Source organism: Haemorhous mexicanus, chromosome 32 (genome assembly GCF_027477595.1).
Source record: "Haemorhous mexicanus isolate bHaeMex1 chromosome 32, bHaeMex1.pri, whole genome shotgun sequence".
In the NCBI taxonomy this organism is placed as follows: Eukaryota; Metazoa; Chordata; class Aves; order Passeriformes; family Fringillidae; genus Haemorhous; species Haemorhous mexicanus.
The window spans coordinates 682,003-709,997 of record NC_082372.1 but is presented as its reverse complement, the minus strand read 5'-3'; the positions used below and the strand labels follow the sequence as shown (position 1 = coordinate 709,997).

General features: G+C 49.0%; 2 pseudogenes; both read left to right on the top strand.

Annotated features, from left to right (window-relative positions):
* Positions 1 to 27,995, top strand: part of LOC132340525 (zinc finger protein OZF-like) — a 151,250-nt pseudogene that overhangs the window by 47,742 nt on the left and 75,513 nt on the right.
* Positions 30 to 20,983, top strand: LOC132340583 (zinc finger protein 154-like; annotated as a pseudogene).

The following is a 27,995-nucleotide window of genomic DNA, read 5'->3' as shown; positions in this document are numbered from 1 at the left end:
TTGGTGGGAGCGGGGCGGAGCAGGGCCCCGGTGCCGGGCTGAGGGCGGCCGTGGCTGCGCAGCGGCGCCATTGGCAGAGTGTCTGTGCGGGCCTGGGAGCGGCGGCAGCAGCTGGAGCCCGGGGAGGCGGCGGCGGAGCTCGGAGGCGGCCGGAGCGCAGGTGGGAGCCGCGCTGGGTTGTGCGGGGGCTCGGGGCTCGCTGCGGGCCTCGGGGGCGGCAGGGGGCTCAGGCGGGTTGGTCGTGCCGTGTCCGGCCCGTGTGGTCACTAGGCTGAGGGCGCTGCGGGAGCGGCTGCCCGCGGTCTCCTTCCCGCCGCTGCCTCGGCAGGAGCCGCTGCCGGAGCAGCGCTGGCTCGGCCCGGTTCCTGTGGCTGGGACAGAGGGGGCTGCCCCGCCGCCGCGGCTGTGCGGGAAAATTCAGGTCGCCGGAGGTTTCTGTGCCCGGAGGAGGCAGAGGAGTCCTGTAAAAGTGACTTTATTGCTGAGCGGAGGGAGAGGCCGTGGAGCATTTGCCGTGCGGTCTCTGCCATTGTTGTAGTTCGCAGCCTCCTTTTTATCCTCATTTCCCCGGCCTTATTTCCCTCTCCCTATGCCCACTGGCTGAGGTAATTGGAAGGTTCAGACTTCCCGATCCATCTGCTGCATGTCCTCGTTTATGTGCACCCCTGCTTTTGTATATTATCCGATATTCATGGCTCTGTTAAGCCCTTGTTTTCTTCTCGATGTTCCGGAATTTTGTATGATGTTAGCTGAGCAGCAGCCTGTGTAATTAACATTTTCTGAAACGGATTGATTTTCTTATTATTTCCTTATGTTCAAGTCCTTGCCCCATCTCCAATCAAATTCAAACTGTCTTTTTTTAAAGACACTTTCATTTTCTTCATTTTTATTCCTCTTCTTCCTATTTTCTAAACATTTGCCTTTACAAACGTTTAGTTACCATTAACTGAGTCTCTTTTCCTGAGTGTTCTTTGGTTTTGTGGTTATTCTCAGTGCCCTCATTCCCTGTCCTTTTGTAGCCATTTCTGGATCAGGAGGCCTGGCTGCCACCTGCATCCCCTGTCTCACCTGCTGAACCAGCTGCATTCTCCAGGTGTGGAGCATGGTAAAAAGATGAGAGTTGCTGTAGCACATAAGAGGAGAAACTGCATTCGTTTAACCTATGGTCTGCCAGGGAGTCACAATATCATGTCCCATTCCCATCCTTTCCACGTTTGTGCTGGAACATGGGCTTCTTACTTGTTTATTTTGTAATCTGTTTCACCACTCTCTTTTGTCATGTATTTGCCAACAGCAGTTTGAGTCATTTAATTTTCCACAAACTCTTCCTTTTTCTGTGTACAGATGATCTGATCCCATCCCCTGGTGAAATGTTGTGTTCTTCATTTCAGTGGATTGGTCGGCAGGAAGGTCAGGACCTGGAGCTGTCTGGTTGTTTGTTATTTCGAGGACAGCTTGTAATCTAATGATGCCATTGAAATGAGAAATGGGTTCTGTGGCTCCTGATATGAATTGGTTCGGGTTCCCAGTGGCTGGTCCATGGTGTTGTAGGATTTTTTCTGGTGGCCCTTTAGCTTTTCCCTATTTTAGTCACTCCCTGAGGAGCCAGGGCTGCATCAATTGACTGTTTTTCTCTAATTAAATCATCCAAATACTTGGATTCTCAGCTGATTTCCGTAAAACACAAAGAGCCAAAAAAACCCAAAAACTCACCAATAAACCTTTAATCTGGTTTAATACACCCAATATAGAACAGACAGGGACATCACATGTTGGAGTGGGGAAAGGTGTGATTTTCACTTTTTATCCACAACATTCTCCATTTGCTGTTTCCTTTTGCAGCTGAACCCATTTCTGTTTCAGAGTCAGATATCCTCACCATGCCTTGAGCTGTGCAAATTCCATCTGTGCAAGCAGGCAGAGCTTGGGGTGAGGGGCAGAGGGAATCAGCCCAATTCCTGCCCAGGCAAGAGACCCAGGTACGTTGCCCACACTTTGCCCCAGCGTGTTAATTTTCATTTCTAAAGCTCCTCTGCAGGCTGACTAGAACCAAAGCTTCTCTTCCAGGGCAGTAATCTGGTGACTCCTGTGTTCCTTCCCCCACCAGCTATCCTTGTTTTTTTTTTGGTGCCTTTTGTTTTTTCTTTTTTTAAACCATATTCTGTTAACTGTTTATGAGTTAAAGGGTGGCATTTAAGCCTCTTCTAGTTTTTCAAAGTGCAGCCTAAAGTTGAGCATCGAGAAACCTGGACCAAAATTGTGCCATCACTAAGAGACACCCACACACATACCCAAAAAGCCTCTACTTCTCTTAAGAATACAAATTGATTCTTACACCCCTGGCCCAAACCTAACTGACCATATAAAAGTAGGATTGTTAAGAAAAAAACATTCTAATGATGTAATCTTCTCACCGACATAACGGGAAGAGCCTTGACTCTCTAACACTGGAAATGTTGGAGAGTTTTGGCATTTCTTGATTCTGGCCATGATGTGCAACAGTAATCATTTCACCCCCATATAGCCCAGGTGTGCAGAGAAAATCATTCCATGACACATGGCTTTTCCTAGATGTTCTTTAACTTTATACCATCCAAAACTCATAAAAATCCATTGGTTTAATGTTCATTGTTTCCAAGTTTTGTCATTTTTAGTATTTGGTTTCCTATTGAAGTAAATAGGGCAGGAGATCGTTCTCCTTTTTAATGCCTTTATTAAAAATCAGCTCAGGTGGGAAGAACCGAGGGGTCGCCGCTGCTTCCAGGAGTGGCATGGAGGAGGAGGAAGAGTGCAGCTTTGTCCTCTGGTCTGCAGGCAGAGCTGGGGCTTCCATCCTCACAAAAGCACCAGGAGATTCCCGCTTTTTTGGTTTGACATTCAGGGTCCTCTTTCTAGCTGACGTCTCTTTAGGTTAGGGTGAGGGGTAAAAAGGGTCTCAGCGGGCACTGGATTCTGTTCCTCACTTCTGGACATCATTTTAGTCCTTCAATTCCATGTTGGCTCATTGTTTTTAGGGGTTTTTTCTGGGTTTGGTGAGGGGCTTCTTCATTTGCATGCCAACCCTGATTTCCCCTCCTCTTCACCGACCTGGGTGCCATCCTCCAGGAAGCAGCAAGGTGCCACTCTGGAGTGGCAACTGGAGCAATCCAGGTCGGTTTCTGTCTATGATGAACTCTTCCCACTACGAAAGGATAGGAGACGTGAGGCCAGTACCACAAGCAAGCTTTTGCCTTAAGTAATGAAGACAACTAAATTACAAAAGGCTATCACACCACGTCCAAGGAAAGGACCAGCTCGCGTGGCAGAGCTCAGAAAAGGCAAAAGGCTTAAGTCCTTTAACTCAGAGGTTCAAATCCTCTCCCTAGCTTAACTCAAACCAATCTCTCACAACTAACTACCCTCTCTTAAAAAACCTCATCATAGCCCTGTCCTATGCCCTCCCAATCCTAATTGCAGTAGCCTTCCTCACACTAGTAGAATGCAAAATCCTAAGCTACATACAAGGCCAGAAGGGCCCAAACATTGTTGGCCTATTCAGGCTCCTACAAGCTCTAGCAGATGGAGTAAAACTATTTATCAGAGAACCCATTCGACCATCAACATCCTCCCCAATCTTATTTATTGCAATTCCAATACTAACTAGCCTTACTTCTAGCAATCTCAATCTGAACCCCACTGCCCCTTCCATTCTCTTTAGCAGACCTTAACTTAGGCTTACTCTTCCTCTTAGCCATATCCAGCCTAGCAGTATACTCCATCCTGTGGTCAGGCTGAGCCTCTAATTCAAAATACGCCCTGATTGGGGCACTAGGGGCAGTAGCTCAGACAATCTCCTATGAGGTGACCCTAGCAATTATCCTCCTCTCCGGTGTCCTCCTCAGCAGGAACTGAGTGGCAACAAAAAGGGGAATCAACAGGTAGTTAACAAAAAACTATTAAAACAGGTGTTTACCACAACAAGAAGTTAGAACTCCACCCTGGCAGCAACTGGCTCAACCTGTGAACTCTGCAACCTTTTAAAAAAATGGGCAACTTTTCTACTCATAACAGTCCCCCTCTTTTTCTTTGATCGAGCTTAAACTTAAGCTTGCATCAACTTGCAATTTCTGACTCATGAGAATAGAATTTCTTTAATTCTTTTGTATTGATTGTAAATTTCTTGAGCACTCTGGTAATCATGGTTACTTGATTACTTTTTCTGGTTTCTTCAGGTTAATTTCTTTAGAGATCTCTAGGTTGGTCTGCATGGCAGATGTTACCAATTTAATTAAGCAGGGAAGTAAGCATGATAAAAAAAGCAAACCAGCAAGTGTACACACAGTGATGAAAGCTACCTTTTGACAGCAATCTCCTTTGAAAATCCATAGATTATCCCACCAGCTGGAATCAAGTGTAGGAGTCTGTTCTTGATTACCTACATATGCTAGTTTTTTATTTCGTTTGAGATGTTTCTAATGATTGCACTCTAGTTTATATCTAATACTGTCTCAAGCCTGATGATTCTGTTTAACCTAGGTATCGGGGTCCCATAACCCCAGGACCCGTCTTGAGCCCAGGTGGCTGGGCCATAAGTCTCGATAATTTTTCTTGGGGTCCAAACCTGGCTCTTACAGTTTTGGGTTCTTCCAACTTCTATTGCACTTCGCCTCCTCAGTTTGGTTTTTCTTAAATCGTCATATATAGAAACTCCTAAACTTGATCCAGATTCTTTGTGTAATAAAAAAAATGCTGGTTTTATCATTCCAATGATGCAACTGGCAGACCAGTCTCCTGGCAATTTAGTGTATGCTGTAGTACCACAGATCCAAAACAGGTGTTTAGGGCCCCCCAAAATGTGTTCTTAGTTTCTGTTGGGCATTCCCAATATTTAGAAATTTCTTTCATTCCCCAAAAGGGGTTTATCCCTTTTTGAGCATACTCATACAGTCCATATGTTTCATGGTGGATGCACTTGTCCCCTAACTTTTTTCTCAACATACCAAAATTTATTTGGATCTCTTGGGATCCACCGGGTAGCAGAGTTCTTTACTGCTAAATACCTTTTACAAACCATTACTCTTACTGGCATACTGTACCCCTTCCTTTTTCTTAAAATACCTTTTTCTCTTATTATTCTTGCTTTCAGATCCCATTGTTCTTTTCCCTTCACCTCTGTAACACTAAATTCTGGGTTGTTCTGTATCCAATTTAAGATTTCCAATAGCCCTAGGCTAATCCCTTCCCATGGCCAAATTTTGGTCCTCTGGGTACTTCCACAGACCCAACAATTAGTTAGATTCAGTTTGTGGCTGATTCTTTCCACCGAATCTATGAATAGATTCTTACCTCAGGGTATCTGTAACTGGTCTTGTTCTCTTATTGCTTTTGCTCTCTCTTTCTTTTTGACCAGATCTACCAGGCTTGCTTCAGTAGCATCACGTTCAAAGCCCAAATAGGCTTCTCCTCCAGGGCACTCTCCCAGGAGTTGCTGCCTAAAATGGCGGTATTCCAGGCTATCCAATACGTTTTCTCATCCTCTTGACAAAGGACCAAGTGGGAGAGGTTAACACAATTAGGGTTAAAGTTGGTGTGGACTCTCAACAAGAAACTTACTTCTTCTTCCTCCTAGAGGGGTTGGTAGCACCTACAGCACAGCTCTCCTGGCCTCCCCAGAGCACCACCAGCAATGAAAGCCATCATTACTACCTTTCCCAAGAGTCCGGTATGGGTCATCTTGCACAGCCTGCCCACCTGGCCTTGCCTCTTGGGGACTTTACTAAGAAGAAGCCTCCAAGCTCTCTAGAGTTCCTTCTCTCCGCTTCTCTGGTTAAGCCTCTTTTGGTCCATCTTTCCTAATTTAGTTTCTCTTAGGGGAGTACTCTGTAGAAGATTAACCTGGAGTCCTTGGTACTAAATTGGAAGAACTTAACCAGAATTACTTACTAACAGTCTAACCTTTTTTACAAACCTTTTTTGAACACTGAACAACTGTCTTAAAAACTCTTTAAGATATGGAATGGTTCTGATACCAAACTCTTTTTCTATTCAGTTCATCAGTCTTTTTGGCTCTTCCTTTTGAGAATCAACTTTAAGTATACTCAGGTGAATTAACTCGTGATGTGGTTGAATCTTGTCCTGAGTTAAGGGGTGAGAGTGGTGTGGAATCTGGTCCAATCCCAGAGGGAGAAACTGACGTTGAATCCTGTCCAGTGCCCGGGGGTGAGACTGGTCCTTTTGTTCTCGTGGTGTAGGTCCAACCTTTTTCTCTGGTCTGCACAGCCGAATTAGCAATGAGGAGTACCTGAAAGGGGTCTTCAAATTTAGGCATTAATGGTCCACTATTCCAGGATTTTATCAAAACCCAATCTCCTGGGTTAATGTTATGAACTTGGTGTCCAGAGGGGAAGTTTGGGGGAGGTATCCTCTTTTTCTAAGTCCTTCTAGGGTTCTTCCAATGCTTTCTAAATATTTTCTGGTAGCCTCTTCTCCTTCCAAATAGTCTCCTGTACTATAGGGTGCTAACAAGAATGGCAGTCCAAACATCATTTCACAGGGTGAAATCCCTATATCTGACCGGGGTTTTGTTCTGATGTGCAAAAGCACTGGGGGCAAACACTTTAGCCAGTTAATTTTTGTTTCTTCAATCAATTTAGCCAATACATTTTTGAGAGTTTTGTTCATTCGCTCCACCCTCCCAGAACTCTGGGGGTGCCACAGAGTATGTAATCTCCATTTCATTCCTAAGGCTTCAATTATATTTTGCAATGTCTGGGCCACAAAATGCGGACCTCGGTCTGAGTCTATGGTGTTCACCATTCCGTATCTGGGGATAATGTTCTCTAAGATTACTCTTGCCACAACTTGGGCTGTTTCCCTTTTAGTCGGGAAAGCTTCCACTCAATGGGTGAGATGATCTACTATACCCAGTAAATATTTGTATCCCTGCACTGGGGGCATCTCAGTGAAATCTATCTGTATGCCCTGGCAAGGTCTTAGAGCTAATTCCCTTCCTCTGGGTGCTACCTTTCTCATAACCTTCTGGTTCACTTTTTGACAAATTAAACACCCTTTTGTAATTGCTTTTGCCAGGCCATATACGCCTGTGCACAGGTTATTTCTTGAGAAATGATCACATAATCCTTGGACTCCCCAGTGGGTTAATTTATGTAGTTCTGTTAGCACTGTCTGAGCAAGTGCTTTGCTTAAAAACACCCGTCCATCTGAGGTTAACCACTCCCCTCGTTGCCCTTGGTGTAACTTTAAATCTTTTATAACCTCCAATTCTTTTTCACTAAATATGGGTTCCTCTCTTCTTTCTCCCTCCTCAGGTGTGGTTTCTGCTTTAAAACCTTTCACTGGATCCCCTGGTTCTAAAGCTGCTTCCTTTGCTATCCAATCAGCCAGTCGGTTTCCTCTAACGTCAAGGTTGTCTCCTTTTGGTGCCCTTTTATATGGACCACCGCTATTTCTGTTGGTTTCTGTAGAGATTCTAATACGGACCTGACCAGGTTCTCATGGGCTAAGCTTTTTCCTTTTGAGCTTAGATATCCACGCTCCTCCCCTATTTTCCCAAATGTGTGAACTATCCCAAATACATATTGGGAATCTGTATAAATAATTCCCCAGTCTCCTTCCAGTAAGTCTAATCCTCTTTTCGGGGCATATATTTCACAACCTTGGGCTGACCAGTTTGGGGATAGTTTCCCTTTCTCCTCAATTTGTAAAGTTTCTCCATCTATGATGGCATAACCTGAAGCCCTTTTTCCATCTCCTACCTGTCGCCCTGATTTTCTAGGATTTTCTAAGCCTTCTGATGTTTACCTCCTTGTGGAGAACTTTATCACACACTGTCTGGAGATAACACATTGTTTTGCATTCCTTTATGGAGGAGGAGAGACTTGATGGACTGTTAGTTTTACCAGTGGCATTGGAGAGGTGGCACGGTCACCCTCCAATACACTGTCACTTTTGGAAAACTATAAATGTTGGAGTCAGAAAATAAACTTCCTCTTTTGTTCTTCACCTTAGAGCAGCGGTGTGCGTCTAGTTCTTTTGTGTTCACTAGCAACACCTACCCTTGAAGAGCCATCTATGAACAAGATTCTTCCAGTGGCTAGAGGCTGATCTTCTAAATCATCTCTTACTTTTGTTTGGAGGTTAATCAATTCAAGGCAATCATGTTCTAAATTCTCTATAGGCTCTCCCATTAGGAATTGTCCTGGATTGAGGGCATTTGATGTGATGAATTCTAAGTCATCTGTGCTCATTAGTATTATTTCATATTTTATTGTTCTTGCATTGGTTAGCCACTGCTGAGCCCTCTGACTCAGCACTGTTTTAAGATTGTGAGGAACATTTCCTTGTAAGGTCAATTTTTGGGTCTCCTTTATCAGGATAGCAGTCGCTGCTACTGCTTATATACAAACTGGCCAGCCTCTAGCCACTGGATCTAACAATTTGGAGATGTAAGCCATGGGTTTCCTGCAGCCTCCCCACTCTTGAGTTAGTACGCCGTAAGCTATACCCCCTTCAGCACTCACAAACGGGTCAAAGCCCTTCCTGAGGTCTGGTAAACTTAGGACCAGGGCAGAAGACAACTTATCTTTTAGGCTCTCCAGTTGTTGATCATCTTTTGCTGTCCAATTTATGGGATCTGGAGGTACTAATTTATTGTATGAAAATTTTACACTTTGCGTGTATTGATCAAACCATAACTTGCAATATCCAAACAGGCCCAGGAATTTTCTCACATCCCTTTTTTTTTTTGGAGCTGGGAGAGATAAAATACCTGAAATTCTGTCAGGGCTTAACTTCTTATATCCCTCTCCTATTATGAGCCCAAGGTATGTTACTTCTGATTGCACGAACTGTAGCTTTTCTTGGGAAAAAGTCCTCTCTCCCCCAGAAAATTCAAAAGCTTAATGCTAATTGTTCTGACCTGATCTTTTCCCTTCCCTGACACCATCAGGTCATCAACATGCTGCAGGATCTGTACTTCCTCTTTGGGAGCAAACTGTTCTAACAAACCCTCCAGGGCTTGTCCAAAGAGGTTGGGGGATTCAGTGAACCCTTGTGATAATCGGGTTCATCTTAGCTGTTGTCTCCTTTTTGTACTTGGGTCCTCCCATTCAAAGGCAAACCCATCCCTACATTCCATTGCCAGAGGACATGCCCAGAAAGTGTCCTTCAAATCTATAACAGTGAACCAAGCATGTTCTCTTGGAATTCGGCTTAGAAGACTGTATGGGTTGGGCACAACTAGATGTCTAGCAATGGTCCTTTTGTTGGCCTCCCTCAGATCTTGTACCAGTCTATATTTCCCTTCAGCTTTCTTAACTGCCAGTATAGGGGTATTGTGCGGTGACATGCAGGGTTCCAGAATTCCTTCTTGCAGCAGTTGTTCAATAACTGTGGCAAGCCCCTTCTTTCCTTCTAGGGAAATTGGATACTGTTTAACCCATAGGGGTGAAGTATCACCTTGCAATTTTATTGTTATCGGAGGAACATCCAATAAGCCCTGCTTTCCCCCTTCAGCCCACACCTCCGGGTTTCTCTCTGTGACATCCCCTTGGGATAACAAATAATTTCATTATTTGTACCACTATCCTCCCTTCTCTTGGGACAATCCCAATCCCCAAATGAACCAGCAGATCTCTTCATAACAAACTTTTTTCTAGTTTAGGCAGGTAAATAAAATTAGCTTTACGCTGTGTTGAGTTTCTGATAATTTTTACATCTTCAATCACTGAGGCTCTAAATGGTTTCCCTTCAGCCCCTAATCCCTCACAAAATTTTCTAGCAACTATCATACCTTCTGGTACTTTGTTGAGACAGGACTTATCCACTCCTGTATCAACCAAAAATTCAAATTCTTCATTTAGGGATCCCACCTCAGAGTTTACCAAGGGCTCCTCTAGATGTTGCATCGGGTACCCTAATGTGTAGAGCCCTTGACACCCCTAATTGTCACCTCTAAGAACCTTCTCTAAGGCTTCTTGTTCCCTGGCTATTGCCTCATCAATACTGAGCTTTTTGCCAACCCTCCTAACATGTCCAGTTTCTCTGCAGTAATAGCAGCGCCTTTTGCTCAGAGGGACTTGAGGTCTCTCCATTCCTCTCGTACCTGATGGTACTGGCCTGTCCTTGCCTGCTCCTGGTGGTGTGCCCTCCCACTCTTTTGTTACCTTGGATCGGGGGATAGAGTTGCTTGTCCCCGCACTTTCTCTAGCTACAGCAACCATGATCCTAGCCTTGGCCTTTGCTCTTTCTTCTTCCCTCCTTAAATACACCTTCAATGCTTCTCTCAATAACTCGTTAATGTCCTTTTCTTGCCAATCTACAATCTTTTCCAGTTTTCTCCGTATAGCAGGCCAAGATTTGGTGACAAATTGGACCTTTAGTAGCACTTGACCTTCTGGGGTGTCTGGGTCTATTTTGGAGTACAATTGGAAGTTCTGCTTTAGGCGATTAAGCCAAGTAGCAGGAGTTTCATCCTTCTCTTCTGCACCCTCAAATGCCAGTTTGGTATTAGTTCCCTTGGGAACTGACTCTTTGATCCCCCGAATTATCAAAGACCTGTATTCCATCATGGCCTTCCTCCCTTCCTCCTGATTAGGATTCCAGTTGGGATCTGCTAGTGGCAATTTCTGTTCACCTGCTGGCACTTGGGGTCCTGGACGGTTATCTTTCTCTGAAATTCTTATGCCAGCTGCCCTAATCACCCGGACCTCTTCTGGGGAAAATAATATAATAAAAATGGAATTCATCTCTCCCCAAGTGTAGATATTTGCACCTAAGAATTGATCCACTTGGTTGGCCATGCCCACTGGGTCCTCAACTAAATTCCCAAACTCCTTCTTGAATCCTCTCACCTCAGAAGTGGTTAAAGGAGCGTTCACAAAGCCAACACCTCCCGCTGCTTCTCCCATAGGAACTGTCCTGAGGGAAAAAAGTCTCTCTACCTTGGAGGTGCTGGATCGGGTACTGCAGTATGGCCCATCCTCAGACACAAAATTACTCATTTGAGGGATATTAGCATTGTCCTGGGCTTTCTGTAGGTCAACAGCTGTATTTGGTGATGAGAGTTTACCAGGTAAGGAGACATTTGTGTCCCAACTAGGAGGAGATAAAGGGACAGCAGTAGGAGAGGGAGAAGAGCCTGAGTGCAGGTAAGTGGAGCTGGAGAAGGGGTGGAGTGCAACAGGTGGAGTAGGTACTCATGGTGGTGCAGAAGCAACTGGAGGAGCCAAAGGGGGTGGTGAGGGAGTGGTTACCAGGGGAGATACTAGGTCTACCATAGAGGAAGCCAAAGGGGTAGAAGAAGGAATTAGAGGAGGCGGTAATGAGATGGCAGCCGGGGGAAAAGCCGGATCTGCCATTTGAGGTGCCCGAGGAAGAGGATGATAAGGTGGAGGGGCATCAGGAGGCAAATAATCCAGCGGGTCCCATCTTTTACTAATCTCTCTAACTCCAGCATCCCCTCCTTCATTCCCCTCTTTCTTCCTCTGCACCTTACAAATTCGCACACCTTCATCCCCAATAGCACTCTTTAACTAGCAAGCTACATATATTAAGTGCTTGGGATCGGTATCCTCTCGAGCTGTCAGATAGTGACTCTGTTGACACATCCGCTTGTCTTTTGTCCCACACCACGGCCATCATTGCATATCTAACTCTGGCCAGACTTCTACACAGTAGTGAACCATCTTAACCTTATCTAATTCCTCCGTGACCTCTATAGAATCCCGTCTCTCTAGCAGTTCACCTAAGGGACTATGGGGGGATATATTCCTCAGTCTCTTGCCTCCCTTCTTACTATTACATCCTCCCATATTTCTGGGTCTCACTAGAAAAAAATCCAAAAGTGCCTCTACTCGAAAAGAAATGCACCGACAGATAACTCAAGAAAAATCTTATTTGAGGAGTCTCAGCCTCCTCCACTAAAACTCAGATTTGCCTGACCCCTTTCTTCAGGACTTTAAAAAAAGCTGCCTTATTTCCAGTTTGCCTAACTTCCCAATGCTAGGGCTTACGTATCAGGACTTTAAGTCGAGATACTGGCCTCCTCTGCCAAGATTTGTGCCTGACCTACTTTGTCAGGACTTAATTTGCCTGCAGGACTCATGGGCTTGCCCTGAATCCTTCTTGGGATTTGCGATTTGCCTGACATCCCCCTGCCAGGACTTTTGGTTGTGTGCCACTCACACCCTATTTCCTCCACACGCCTAAAGGGCGGCCCTCTCTCCCCCTTAGGAGGCACTTCAACCACCAATCCCCCTCGCTTACCTCCGTTCCTGGCTGGCTCCCTCATGGAAGTCTGAAACCACAGTACTGGGAGGTTCCCACTCGCTCCGAGGGTCCAAGCTGCCAGCCCCTGTCTCTCTCACACTCCACTTGCTTGCCCCCGCTCCCGCCGCCGGATACTCTCACCAGTCCGGCGCCCCTCCGTGTCACTGGTCCCAAGCTGATCTTCTCTGGTCCTGATGGCCAGCTGTCCTGCAGGTCCAGGGTGGGTGGCCGTCCCAGTCCCGGTGTCCTCCTCAGGCATGGCTATCCCGGAGATCCCCCAGCTGAAATAAATAGGGCAGGAGATCTTTCTCCTTTTTAATGCCTTTAATAAAAATCAACTCGGGTGGGAAGAACCGACAGGTTGCGCTCATGCTGCTGCTGCTTCCAGGAGTGGCACAGAGGAGATGCTGGTCTGCAGGCAGAGCTGGGGCTTCTGTCCTCATGAGAGCATCAGGAGAGTCCCCCTTTTTCGGTTTGACATTCAGGGTCCTCTTTCTAGCCAACGTCTTTTTAGGTTAGGGTGAGGAGTAAAAAGGGTCTTAGCAGACACTGGATTTTGTTCCTCACTTCTGGACATCATTTCAATCCTTCAATTCTTTGTTGGCTTGTTGTTTTTAGGGGTTTTTGCTAGGTTTGGTGAGGGGCTTCTTCCTTTGCATGCCAACCCCAATGTCATTTGCATGCCAACCCTGATGTCCCCTCCTCTTCACCATCCAGGGTGGCATCCTCCAGGAAGCAGCAGGGTGCCACTGGACAAAAGGGGAATCCCCAACCATCAACAAAAGGTAGTTAATAAAAACTATTAACAACAGGTGATTACCACAACAAAAAGTTAGAACTCCACCCTGGCAGTAACTGGCTCAACCTGTGAACTCTGCAACCTTTTAAAAAAAATGGGCAACTTTTCTACTTATAACACTGTGACACCCGGATGTCTTCCCCTTTGGTGTTAATTAGGTGCACATTCCTGGATTTCCTTCTCAGCCTTTTCTAGACCAGGTGTCCAGCTCTGCCGGGGGCAGTGTCTGGTGTAGCTGTTGGTTGCTGTTTGCTGCTGGGTGTTGATGTTTTGTTGCTGGTCATTATCTTTGTGGGTGTCTTTTGGCCTATTCCCAGTCTGTTGAGATGTTAAATTGAGTGGTATATCATCCCTTAAAAAAAAAACCTTTAAAATTCCTTTCCCAAAGGCAAAAGCAAACCAAGCCTGAGTAGAGAAATAAAATTAAAAAAATTTTAAAGTATATTATATGGTGAATTTTCCAGCAATGCAATCCCATACAGCTCAGTGTGTGAGTGTACCTGAGCCCCAGAGTGGAATTGTGCCCTTGTGTTCCCCAGCAGCTGTGGCGAGTGCAGGCCCAGAGAGCACTGAAGCTGCAGCAGTGCCAGCAAGGCTTGGCCCCAGTGGCTGGAGATGCCAGAGGAGGGTGGGCAGGCAGAGGATTTCAGCAGAGGATCTGTGGGCAGGCCCAGGGGCTGGGCCCGCTGTGGAGCCCTTACTCCTGCTGGGTTGCCTTCAGGGCAGGCTCAGTGGGGCCTCCCATGCTCCTGCTGTAGGCAGGAAGTGCAAATCTCCGGGGCTTCAGAGCCCTGGAGCCGAGGCTGAGGGATTCCCCCGCGTTCAGCTGTGCTGGTGGCTGTTTCTGGCCTCAGGGCCACTTGGCATGGGCCACGGCACTTGGCCACCAGTGGTGCTGCTTTGCACTCCTTAGGCAGGAGCCGATGTCCTGGGTGGGTGTTGGGAACAGCAAAGTCCCAAGGCAGGGTCAGTGCCAGCCCAGCTTCCTGTGGGAGAGATTTCACAGGGACAGGATCCTGGCCACAGCCTGCTTTAAATATACATCCCTTATCTCCACCCTGCACTAGGTGGAGAATTACCAGGGTAAGGAATTCCAGGCATGAATTGCAAGGGAGATAATTGAACATTTTCCCTGGGTCTGTCTCTTCTTGCCAATAGCAAAAGCCCTACTCATGGCATCTTGGTTTCTATCACCAGCTTCCAAAGGTTTCTTTCTTTCCCCATTTATTCTTTCTACCCGACCTGAGCTGTGGGGCTGCCAGGAGTTATGGAAGTTCCATTGTATTCCTAAAGCTGCCATAATTCCTTGAAGGATCTTACCTGTAAAATGAGTTCACCTATCTGAGTCTATTGCTTCCACAATCCATTGTCTTGTATTTGTTTTAGAAATACCTTATTAAGTGATGCAGTCATTGCTGAAGCAGTGAGAATTGCTTTTGCCCCACTATTAGGTGACATGGTGTCAGCAGAAGATATTGAAGCCTCCCTGCTCAGGGCATTTCAGTGCCAGGCTCTCACAAGCACCCACAGCTCTGCTGGTTGAGCTGAGCATGGGGCGGTGACCTGCGCTTTGTCTGATTCCCCTTCCTTTCCTCCCCTGGAACAGTGTTGCTTTTAGACACCACTTGTCCTGGTTGCTTCAAAGTGCTCTGGAGAGGCTCCATATCTAATTTTCCCTCTTTCCCTGGGTCTGCCCACACTTCTGGGTTCACTTCAGCATAGGCCTTGCCAGACACCTGACACAGAGGTACAACAGAACTAGCCTCTGTTTCACCTTTTATAAAATTAATTTGCGTTCCAAGTTTAGCGATCAATTCCCTTCCCAGTAAATCATGATAACAATTAGGAGCAAATAAAAATTCACGCATTTCAAATCCATCTCCCACATCTCTTAATACTGCTTGAATAAAACCACTCCTCTTTTCCACTTATCCCCTGAATAATCAAACATATTTTTAGCATTTTTTTCCCCCTTGGGTTTAAGATTCAGAGTGGATTGAGTGGCCCCTGTGTCCATCAGGAGCAGCCTCCTCTCAATGCAGACCCAGCCCGAATGTTCTCAAGGGCTCCAGTGTGGTGGGTCCCTGGTGTGATGGGAGCTGTGACAGCCCTTCCAAGCCATGTCCATCAAGGGGTGGACTTGCTCCTCCTGAGGGTGCTGCTGTCTCTGCTTGCAGTGTCCTTGTGCCCTGCAGCTGGAGCCCTGATTCCTTGCCAGGGGCAGTTTGGGTGGGCTCTCCCCTGCCAAGGAAGGCAATGCCTCTGCCAGGTGCTTGTGGCTGAATGCGTCCCCTGGGTGCTAGGGCATCCCTTGGTCCCTGGGGTTGATCTGTCAGGGGTTGTAGAGACTCTGCCCTGGCCTTTGCCTTCAGCTTGGCCTTTTTGTGCTCCCTTCTTGCATTCCCCTGCTGTGCCTTTGTGCCCAAGTGCTGCAGGTCCTTCTTGTGCCCCTCCTGCAGCTCCCCTCAGTGCCTGTGGGTGCTCATCCTCTGACAGCTGATGAGATTTCTCCAAAATCATTCGTTTCTCCAGCGACCAAAACAATATCTCAATCCTTCCCTTATAATCCACATTTCCCCTGTGTTCCTTTGTCCTCCTCCCTGTGCACAGGGTCCCCTCCCCAGCCCGTATCCCAGAGCCGGTCCCTGTCCTGCCGCAGTGTCCAAAGGTGCCCCCTCGGCGGGCAGTGCCGGCAGCTCCACGGGGCCGGGCAGCGGCCGGGGCGTCCCGCAGCCTCCTGGGGGCCGGGGGCCACTGCCGGCCCTGCCCGGGGCTGATGGGGTCAGGCAGTGCCCGGCGCTGAGCCCCGGCTGCCCCACAGCCCCGGCCCGGCCCTGCAGCTCCCCATAGGCCCCCAGCCCATGCTCCCGGTCCCGCACCTCTGCACCCGGTGCTGCCACTGCCCACCACAGAGAAACCCCCTGAAATCCTGACCTCCTTGTTTTTCTCTCCTGGAAACGGGACATAGAATGGATATGGATCAGCTGGCAAATTTTGAGACTAAGACTCTGCTGAAAAACATCCCAGTCCTCAGTATTTTTCTCTTCCTCCTCTTTTCCATCATCCTTTTTCATACCACATAGATTCCTCCTGCTGCTTCTTGCCTTAACCATATTCCTGCACACTCCCCTTCACCCAATCCCTTCCCAGCACACCATCATCCAACTGCTGTGCTCTAAATCCCTTCTCCACTTCCCTTATTGCCCCCCTGGGTGTCCATGTCCTTAATTACCTCTGGGGAAATGTGCAAACTGCCTCAACATTCTCCCAAGGCACCCTTCAGAGATATTTTGGGATCATCATCCCTTTGGCCAGGATCCCTTCCTGGCTTTCGCTTTTCTCCCCTCCATGGATGCCCTGCCCTGTTGACTCCCCAAAGATCCCAGTGCACTCACTGATGAGATTTTCAGTGCTCTCTCCCTGCTGACTCTTCAGAGCCCCCCCTGATGTGTCACTCGTCTGTCTCCTGGTCACTCTTGGGTACCCAATCAATCCCCGGTGCCGCCGCCACCCAGGGCAGCCCATCCCCCAAACTGGGTGAGGCACCTTCAGCTGCACTCTCTGCCCACCGCCTCGGACGGTGGAAGGAATTCCAAACAAGTCCCTAAGTGTCTGGAAAAATTGACATCACCCTTGGCCCCAGTGCCCCCTGCGAGGGGAATTTGGGGAGATGGGAGTGGGGCAGTGCCTAGGCTGGCCCCTCCCACCTCGCGCTGTCCTGGCGGGAGCGGCTGCAGTGGGGACCGAGTGCGGGCGGAAGCGGCCGAGAGCCCAGCGCTGCCCCAGCTCCATCCCTGCCCCTGTGGTGGGATGCTGTGGGTTTAGGGGGAAGAGGGAGCCGGCAGTGGGTGCTGGGCCTAGGGGCAGGAGGAGAAGGGAAGGAGAGGAGAGGCACAAAATGGTCAAATGCTGCACCAAATGCTGGTCAAATGTGGGAGGAAATGGTGGGATTGCGCAGAAGGAGGAATAGCAGGAGGAAGAGGAGTGTGAGGAAGAGTAGGGACACCGGAGGAGGAGGATGGTCAGGAAGAGGAGGCATCACAAGGCTCCACCTCTCCCTGTATCTGCATCCTCCCCCCCAGCCCCAGGATCATTGCCCCCCTACATGCAGCAGGTGACCGTGGAGGGCGATCCACGATTTTTGCTGGGGTCAGTCTTGGTGTTTCTGAGCTTTATTGGGCTAAATTTTGGTGCTTTGGTTTTTTGTAGGGGCTGAATCTTTATATTTTGGAGGGGTTTTTTGCTAAATCATGGTGTTTGGGAAGGTTTTGATCTGTGTTTTAGTGTTCGGTGCATTTTTGTGCTGAATCTTGGTGTTTTGGTGGTTCTTACAGACACAAGATGTCCCATTAGTTCCTGAGATGAAGTTGGGCAAGGAGGATCTCCCAGTACAAGGCACCCTCTTTTTTTTTTTTTTTTTTTTTTTTTTAAACCCAAACCAGGATTTTTCATTCCAAAGGCTTGGCTTGATGGAGGGGGAGGAAAAGCCCAAGAGATCCTGCATGAGGAGGGGCTGCAAACCCAGCCCAGGGAGCTGTGAGAAGCAAAGAGCCCCCCTGAGCCAGGAAGGCAGCCGGAGATCCAGCCGGAGCTTGGAGCTGGTGGAGAAGCCTCATGGCAGGCAGGGAGAAGCTGCACAAGTGCTTGGAATGTGGGAAGGGTTTCAGCTACAGCTCCAACCTGACCACGCACCAAAGGATCCACACTGGGGAACGGCCCTACAAGTGTGGGGAGTGTGGGAAGAGCTTCAGACAGAGTTCTGGCCTAATTCAGCACCAGGTGATCCACACTGGGGTACGGCGCTACAAATGTGGGGATTGTTGGAAGAGCTTCAGAGACAGCTCTGACCTGATCCGGCACCAGATGATCCACACTGGCGAAAAGCCCTATGAATGTGGGGAATGTGGGAAGAGCTTCAACCAGAGATCCCACCTGATCCAGCACCAGAGGATACACACTGGGGAAAAGCCCTACACCTGCTTGGAATGTGGGAAGAGCTATGGGTGGAGCTCAGACCTGAGAAAACACCAGCGCATCCATACCGGGGAGAGGCCCTATGAGTGTCCGGCGTGCGGGAAGAGGTTTCAGATCAGCTCCACTCTCCTCAGACATGAGCAAATTCACACAGAGGAGCGGCCCTTCCGCTGCCCCGACTGCGGGAAGGGCTTCACCCGCAAATTCGCCCTTGTCTCCCACCAGCGCATCCACTCCAGGGAGAGGCCAAAGAGTGTGAGGAGTGTGGGAAGAGCTTCTCACAGAGCTCTCACTTGACCCAACACCGATGGAGTCGCCACTGTGCATGCCCCGAGTGTGGGAAGAGCTTCGTGTGCTGCTCCAGCTCCATCTCCCATGGGAGGATCCACGTTGGATGATCCCCAGTGACCCCCGTTGGGCAGAGACCTGGTCATCTTTGGTCCTGGTGATCTGTGTTGGGATGACAACTGTTTTGGGGCTCCACATCTTCCTGGCTCCCTCTGGGCACTTGAATGAATGCAGAGAGCGGAACATCCATTAGGATGCAGACCAACAATGGGAATTCCTTGGGGAGGGCAGATTTCTTGACTTTCAACCCCAGAACACCTTTTGCGTTCAATCCTATCTTCTGGTGGCATCAAGGAGTTCTTGGAGGTGTTTTCCAGCTTCAGGGATTCCACGATTTTTATTTCCCATTTCCTAAGGGCATCTTCCACAGGCAGATGGTAAAAAAGTGAGGAAAAGACCAAACTTTTGGAGACAGTGGGGTGGAAACTTCACCACGAAAGGTTCTTCCCTCCCACGCAAGCAGGTGGAACCTCAGCCGGCACGGACACAGGAATCCTTTTCTTTTGGGCTTGATTTTCTTTTCATTTCTCTTCATCCCTTTAAAATATCCAACACAGGGGTAAAAATACAGACATTGAACTAAGACATGGGTGTGGTCATGGTGGGACACAGACATGGAGAGTGACAAGAGGACACATGGACATGAACAGGGATGGGGACATGGGGGTACATAGGCACAGATGGAGAGGTGGGGTTCAATGACAGGGATGGAAACATGGTGGGGAGACAGCCGTGGGTGAGGACATGGTGAGGACAAGTGGGGACATGGCCATGGGCAGTGCCATGGGGGGAACTTTCAGGGGATGTGGGGGATGCTGGGTTTGAGGGAGTTGAGGGTTCCTGGGAGGAACCTGGGGCTTGCTGAGGCCTTTGGGGATCCCAGGCTGAGTGGCTCCGGCTTCACTGGGAGACCCTGAGAGAGGTTCTGGGGCAGCTGCTCAAGGACACCCTGACCTGGAGCCCCAGCCAGGCATTGGGTCCTGGAAGGGGATGAACATCCTTGTCCCCAGGAGGGAAATCTCAGCACCCCCAGAGTGTTGGGAGCAGCTGAAGGGTCACAGCAGGAAGGGGAAAGCCAGAGAGAGCTGTCCCCCTCCAAAACTGCACCCCAAAAATCCCAAAACTCAGGGATTGCTCCTGGGGAAAAAGCAGCCAGGAGCTGCCAGATTTCAGAGAAAGCAGGTCTATGACCCCCCAGACTTAGCAAGAGAGTCCTGGATCCCCCAAAACCAAGCACAGGGGTGAGGGGTGCGGCTGGAGAGACAAATGGGGAAGGGGCAGAAGAGCGGGGGAAAAGAGGATTCAAAGAAAATGGGGGAGGCATGGGGCCCCAGAATTGAGTTGGGAGCAATCTTTATTTTGAGGTGAGGGAAGGGAAAGTTTGGGATGGGGCAGAAAAAGGGTGGTTCCATGGGGATCCCTTTGTGTTCCCATCAATTGATCCCTGGAGTGATTCCCTGGGGCTCTGGGGGGGAATGGATCCGCACTGGGTGGGTTCCCAAGCCCCCTGCCCATCCCTGGGGGGCTCATGGGGTTTCCCTCCACCCAAAAGCTGGTGGTGCTGTGACTGTGGGGGAGAGGTGGGTGGGAAAAGGGGGTCTGCGGTGGGCATAGGGGAGGAGCAGGAGGAGGAGGGAGAGAGGAGGATGAGGAAAAGGAGGAGCAGGAGCAGGAACAGGCAGAGAAAGAGGAGGAGCCCCAGCAGAACCACACGGTTTTCCTGCCCGCCCGCTGAGTCTGAAGCTCTCCTGGCCCTGGCAGCATTGACACCCCCCTAGATCTCACAGGTGAGCGGGGAGGGGGAGCTCGCCGCAAATCCATCGAAGGATCTCTGGGAGGGTTTGTTTGCAGAAGAGGGGATGTTTGGATCTTGCAGGGCCTCAAAGGTGAGATGCAGATGCCCGTTTTGGAGACTTGTGGAGGGTTCCTGTTGCAATCTCTGTACTGGTTTGGGAGATGGTACCAGTTGGGGGTGGACATAGGCATCAGAGTGGGGAGAGCAGCAGAGGCCAATCCCGGAGCTGGGGGATCCTGGTAGCCTGGAGGGGTGGGGGAGGCTGGAGATGAGCAGGGTCTGGGCCTGCCTGACAGTGCACAGGGCGGTTACTTCTGGAACTGGACTTGATCAGAAGGACCAAAATGCTCCCCTGCAACAATCCGTGGTATTCTGGGCCTTACATGAGTCCAAATCCGGCTAGCTCAGACTCTGGCCCACACGGAACTGCATAGAGGAAAGTAAAAGATGAGAAGCGCTCTTCTCCACATGGGAACAAGTATCCTGTTTTATTGGCTTACAAGATACTTCTGGTTGATGGAGACCACTGAGGTAGAAAAGAGGATGTGGCTCTCTCACAGTGGAGTTTTATACCCATGGTGATGGGGGTGGGGAGAGAGGACTGCGGCCAATGGGATGCCATTGGGGAGGGGTACCCATGGGACAGACCACCAGGTGTGTATAACAGGGTGGGTGTGTGAGGGAGAGACCAAGCGATGGGGGAGGGGAAAAAGCTATCCACGTGACTTAACATACTTAGTAAAAATTTCCCATCACCCAGTGCAAAACAACAACTAAATAAACTATTTAGTGCAATACAACACCTCCACCTTTTCTGTTAACTAAAATTAAAAGGAAATGCGTCGGACTATTTCTGCTGCTGATTATGAATTTGTCCACCACTCATGGTTTGCGGGCCTGTCAATTTGCTTTAGTTCCACAAACTCTGAGTGCTTGACTTCTGCAGTACTGGAGACCAAACCGTTGGTAGCCTTTAAAAGTATGCGACGTAGAATCCCAAACGCTAACATGACTAGGAAAAGAACAACAAAAACCAACAATATTGTCGTAATTATAGAAGTCCACCACCCCAAGAGTCCCCAGTCCTTGAACAGTCTGCTGAACCAGTCCTCAGATTCCTGCTTGACTTGTCCGATCAGGCTTTTCACTTCTCGGAGAGCTGTGTGGACGTTGGGTGCTTTTGATGCAAGGTTCAAGCAGCACAGTCCTTCAAATTCCTGGCACTCATGTCCATGCAGCAGCAGGAGGAAATCTATGGCCGCACGATTTTGGAGTGTGGCCTGCGTGTAATCTCCTTGTCCTCTAGGAGGGAGCTGATGGCCGTGTATGTCAAGTTTGCCCGTTTGACTACCCAGCACTCTAGGTGGCCCAATTCACCTAGAGCTTTAGCTGCTGCAACCCATGGAAGGAACAGAGATGCAACTTTTTGACTTGGCCCAGTGGAAGATTTCTGCATCACAATTTGGGTCCAAATTGTCAACGCTTCTCTTATGATTTTCGCTGACCAAATTGTTCTTTTGAGTCTACTCACCAATCATGGTTTGGTTGGGTGCCAGCAGGGACAACCACCCGATGGTACATGGCCCTCCTAAAAGCCGAGAAGGGATTCCTGCCCATGCCCAATCTCCACAAATTAAAAACAAACTTTTAGGGAAGCTTTTGGGATGTGATTGTCTGCTGTAACATGGCTTACAACCTTACACCACCTTTTGGCAGCGAATTCCTCTCGATACTGTTTAATGTTGTTAATAGGTTTGGTGTGGGAACGTGGGGTAAAGAAGAGGTGTTTGCAGTATGCTGCAGGGGAGGAGCCCAACAGCTCAAACTCTTGAGGCTCCTGAGCAGTTCTGGGTAACTTTGGCAGCCACTCCTCTATGGGGTTTTTAATCAGTACAGGTCACTGGTGATGGATATTGTGTGGATGTGTGTGATTTGGTTTGGGACTTGGGTGAGGTATAGGCGTATCTAATTTGTCTGTGAACTCTCCAGCTTGCAATGGAATCCCTACCAGGCAGGTAGACATTGGGTCTTTCGCTGCTGCTGTGGACAGGCATATATTTTCCTGTTGGAGCGTCTGTGCCAGGGTCACCCAGATGTTTTGGCGTGGCTGAGGAACTATCCACGCAGCGGTCAGACTGCTCAGCGCAAACAGGATGACAACTCGGACAGGGCTCATCGTGAGGTTAGGTAGGAGGTAGATTTTATGTTTTACAAAGGAAAACAAACATTTTAAAAAAAACCACATACGTTCATGGGTCTGCCGGAATGCAGCTAACTGTTTTAGGAAGATTTTTCCTTCTTTTTCCGGCCGTGTTTTCTCTTGGAGGTGACAGCTGCTTGCTTCTCATCCCCGTCTGCTGGAGCTGGATATTTGGGGACGAAAGGTTTTACCCACTTTTGGGGTATCCATCGAGGGCCTGAGGGGGTGGATACACACACGTAACCACGTCCCCAGGTGACGAGCTCATAAGGACCCTTGGTTGTCCAAGTTTCTGGGTCCTTAATGAGAACTGGTGAACGCTGTGACAACTTAAACTGGTTGTTATTATTGAAATGATGTATTACTGGAGGATTCATGTTTTCAAATGAACAATTCAGAAAACTGATGGTAAACAAGGCTTTGTTTTTGTTGTGGTGTCACCCATGCTGCAGAATTGCCCTGCCTAGCCAGGACTTCTTTGAGTGTATGGTGGGCACGCTCGATCACACCTTGACCTGTGGGGGAGTGGGAAATGCCTGTCTTATGCTCCACTCCCCACTGCTGGACAAACTCCAGGAACTCCTTGGAGGCATACACTGGGCCATTGTCAGTCTAATCTCCCTAGGGACCCCCAATACTGAAAAGGCTTGCAGCAAGTCTTGTTTAGCATGCGCAGCCCTTTCCCCTGTGTGGGCAGAGGCATAAACCGCACCTGAGTATGTATCTATGCTGACATGTACGTATTTCATGCGACCAAAGCTGGGAATGTGTGTGATGTCTGTCTGCCACACCTCGCAGCTCCCAAGGCCTCAGGGGTTTCCCCAACACCCAGGGAATGGCACTGCCTGAAGCTGGCAGTTAGGACAGGTGGCCACAATGGCTCGAGCCTTTGTGTTAGCTGGAACTGACGGATTAGACCTGGAATATTTTGATGGTATTGTTGGTGACTTAGTTTTGCCTGTTGAAAGATGTCTGGAAGGCGTGCCATTTCTGCTGGAGCTGCAAGGGAATCTGCTTTGCAATTACCTTCTGCGATCTCGCCTGGCAAATCGGTGTGTGACCTCACGTGCATCACATAGAAAGGGTGCTCCCGGTGCGAAACCAAATAAATTAGTTTTGAGAGCAACCTGTGGAGATGCTCATCCTCAATGTCCTTGAGAACTGCCAGCTCCGCCCTGGACATTACTCCTGCCACATAGGCATAATCGGTAACCAAATTAATTGGCTCTGAAAACTTCTCAAAGGCTCTCAAGACTGTACCCAGTTCAGCAATCTGGGGTGACCCCTCCACAAACTCAACATCAGCTTCCCAGTGCTGGGTCTGAGGATTTCTCCAAGTCATCACCAACTTGTGGGATGCTCCGGACGCATCAGTGAACGCTGTAAGCACCTTGAGTGGCCTACGACTCCTTTTCTCAGGAGCAATGAGGTGGAATTCCTCGTTGAACAGCTTGTGTGATGGGGCTTGGACTGATACCTGTCCACTGTAGCTGTCCAGGGATAGCTGGAGACTGGCATTGTTCTGGAGCAGGTCGTTGAACCTTTTTTTGGTCAACCTCTGGGAAGAGTTCTTTCCCTCCTTAGCAAGATGGACTGGAAGGTGAATACATTTAAAGTCACAACCGGCCAGCTCATGTAATCTTAACCTGGCCTTCCAGATCAGCTGAGCTATCAGCTCCTGTGGCTGTGTGATGGTTTTGGATCTCTGATGGGAGAGGAAAACCCACTCTATGATTAGAAGTGGATCTTTTTGTACTTCAAACCACTGGAATATCAATCCATGTATGTGTGGTAACTTCCCCAAAACAATGAATTCGAAAGGCAGCTCGGGTTTATAACTATGAGCCTGCCTCTCGGCCAAAGCTTTCTGAACTTTTTGGAGAGTGGTTTTTGCCTCTGGGGTCAATTCCCTGGGAGAGGCTAGCTCTCTCTCTCCCTTCAGTAAATTGAGAAGGGGAGCTAGATCCCTGTTGGTGCGACTCAGCCAAGGCCTGACTCAGTTCAAAGACCCACACAAGGAATGGAGATCTGCTAGGGTTTTGGGATCACTCTTAATTTCCAATTTCTGCAGAACAGTGGTGCGCGCAGTGATTTGCAAGCCCAGGTAATTCCAAGGTGGCATCCTCTGAACCTTGTTTTCCTGCAGTTGGAATCTAGCAGAGGTTAAAACTTTAACCACTAGGTCAAGTGTGTCTTGGAGTATTACGTCATCGGGGCACACAGAAGCACATCATCCATGTAGTGTAGGATAATTGCCTCTTTTTTCTGGGTGCGCACTGGGGACAGCAATGAAGCCACCTACCACTGGCAGATGGACTGCATTTCATTCCCCATGGCAGTACTTTCCAGTGGTAGGGCTACACTGGGGCTTTTTGATTGGTGGTAGGAACCGAGAAGGCAAACGGTGGAGCATCTTCCGGGTGTAGGGGAATATGGAAGAAACAGTCCTTGATGTCCAGGACAGCCAATTGCCAGTTTTGGGGGAGCATCGTTAGGGAGGGCTTCCCTGGTTGGAGGGACCTCATGTCCACAATTCTCTTGTATATTTCTCTTAAATCATGGAGGAGCCGCCACTTACCCTTCCCTGGCTTTTTTTATTACAAAGACTGGGGAATTCCAGCAGCCACATTCTTCAATGTGTCCTTTAGCCAATTGTTCTTTCACTAACTCTTTGAGCACCTTTATCTTTTCATTACTGAGTGGCCACTGTTTTACCCAGACTGGATCATTTTTCAGGCATGTTAACTTCTGGGCGGGGCGCTCCACAGTGGCTGCTTCTAAAAATCCTGGGGCCTCTTAGGGATGACCAATTTGACTCCCCACTGAGACATGGTGTCTCTACCCCACAAGGGAGCTTTGTAATTAGTAACAAATGGACGGACACTGGCCAATTTTCCATCTGGTCCCTCAATTTGCACAATGCTTTTTGATATCTTTGCCAATGTGACTCCTCCTACACCTTGGATTTGGCCAGCCACGGGCTGCAAATCCCAATGTGATGGCCACAACCTTTCAGGTATGTATTTCACATCTGCCCCTGTGTCAAACAACCCTTCCACGTGGAGATGTTCTGTTCCATGCATTAGGTTGCATCCCATAATGGCTTTGTCCTCGCCAACCACTTCTGCCCAGTATACACCGGGTGCCTTGTCATCTACTGAAATGTCTGGTGGGACAGGATGATGATTTGGCCTGGGCGATGATTTGCCCCTTGGCCAAATAGAAGGGTGGCTGTGGACAGCGTGCCAGGAGAATGAGGTTAGGTACGTCCCCTTTGATGGTCATGGGAGCCACCTCAATCTCCATGGGTGTGTGTGCAGTGTCCCCAATAACAAAGTACTCATTGTCCAATCTTGTGTGATCTTTTGTCAATTTCTGCGAGTCCTCTGGTAGGCCCACTCCAAAGACCGTCCACTGGGTAGACCTGAAAGCAAAAGCTTTGGTGGTCACGAGCTTGAAACACTTGTGAGACCAGCAGATTTTATCCTGTAAATGGTGATTTTGTTTTCCCGCATCCCACTTCCCTTCCTCCCCCCTTTCTGTTTTGAGGGAGGTTTTCCCTTTAGGGAAGCCCGCCGCTTTTATGTCGTGGTGCTGGGTGGGTTTGCGCTGGCCTCGGAGTTTTCTGGTGTGAAGGGTATCTTTTCTTGCTGGCTTTGGGGGCAGTCCTGAGCAAAGTGTCCTGGTTTTTTGCATATGAAGCAAATGACATGTTGAAGTTGTTCTGGTGACATCTGTCGCCTCCTGACTCCTGGAGATACAACTGCCACCGTCTCTGGGTTTGTCGGCTTTGACCACGCCTCCGGTGCAGCAAACAGTTCCGCCTTCCTAGCACAGGCTTCAATCATCTCTGCCAGTGTAGGCAGGGGGTTGAGAGGCAGTCCCAGGAGCACCCTGGTGCAGACTTCATTGGCATTCCTCTGTGCCATCTCTTTCACTATCCCCATTTGTGTCTTGGGGTCCCGTATTTGTCTCTCAACCTGTGCATGGAGTCGGTTGACAAACTACAAGAAACTTTCTGAAGGAGACTGTTTAATGTCAAGGAAACTACCACTAGCTTCAACAGTTAGTAGCGGTTTAAAAGCCTTATCTGCAGCCTTTGAAATCTTACCTAGAATCAATTTTGACAACACCCAAGCTTGGTCCTCAGGCTTATTCCACTCCCCCTCACCACATAGATGTTCATAAGTAATGTTATTATTTTCTAAATCTTTGGCACCTGAAGGGTTTTCTTAAGTTCCTCCACGAGATCCCTGAGAGATCTCTTCCAGGAGCTTTCCCATAGATCAAACTCTGACTGGGTAAGCAGGCATTGGAAAAGATCTACGATGTCAGTAGGAACAAATTCAAGGGATGTTAATATAGCTCTCATCATGCTTCTAAAAATTTCACTATTTCTCCCAAATTCTACTTGACTTTTACATGACTCGCGCTTTGTGTGATATGAGAAGGGCTGGTAGGTTCTAGGACCGGCCCTACCACCCATGTATTGAACAGGGGCTACCAAGGGGATTGCTTCTTCCTCCCGGTTTTGGACCCCAGGGTTTCCCCTTTCAGCCCCACCCCCGTGGGACCCAGGAGGGGGACCACCCCGTCCCCCAGCCCCACTGCCTTGGGAAGCAGGTGGGGAAACACCTTTCACCCCACCCCCGTGGGGACTGGGAGAAGGCACACCCCCTGCCTCTGCCCCCCTCACTCCGGAGCCTTGGTAACTGGGAGGGCGGACATCCCCTCCCCCTGCCCCACCCCTGTGGGAAGCAGGCAAGGGCCCACCCCCCCAGCCCTTGGCTCCACCCCCCCCAGCCCTTGGCCCCACCCTCTTGGGACTCAGGCAAGGGGGCGTGGAAAACAGGCAGGGGGGTGGGGCAACCATAGGAACCAGGGGCAGGGTCACAGGATGACATAATGGGGGCGGGGAGATGAAGGGAGGGGGAGGAGCGTCCGAGGGAAGGAAAGGGTTGTGAGACTGGAAGGGGTTGGGGGAGGGGACAGGTGGGTGAAAGGGATTGTGGGGAGAAGAAGGGTAAGTAGAGGGCTGTAACACATGGATGCCACCATTTTGGGCTCTGGCCATGCAGTCAGCAGTATCCTGAATGCCAACCATGTGGTCGCAGCCATTTTAGGTATGGGGGGAGTCAGAACGCGAATTTGGGGTAACAGAAGTGGGTTAGAGGGGTGCAGGGAAGGCGCTCTGTCAGCATGCGCACAACTGCCAGGGCCAGGGTACTGAGAGAGAGGTGGGAGGCCAGGGAAGCAGTGGCAGTGCCAGTTACCCTGAAATTGCCAGATAGCCTCGCTTGACTTTCTCAGTTCAAAGGCAGAGGGAGTGGGAGGAGCTACGGGAGGGGAGATTTGTGCTGGCTGTACTTTACAATCCCTGTTTAGGACTGCTTTCCGAATCACCAGGAATACAGGAAAAAACTAAGACACTGTCCCATCTCCCTGTTTGGCTCTCGCTGTTAACAAGTTTCCTATTTTGTCTCAGGCAGAGACAGAATGAACATTCTGCTGGGTAAACTGAGGGAAATGTAAAGAAATCCACCGAACGAACCGTTTCAAAACTGCTTTGGAGACTGTAACGTTTCCACTACTTAGGGTGTCTAAAACTAAGG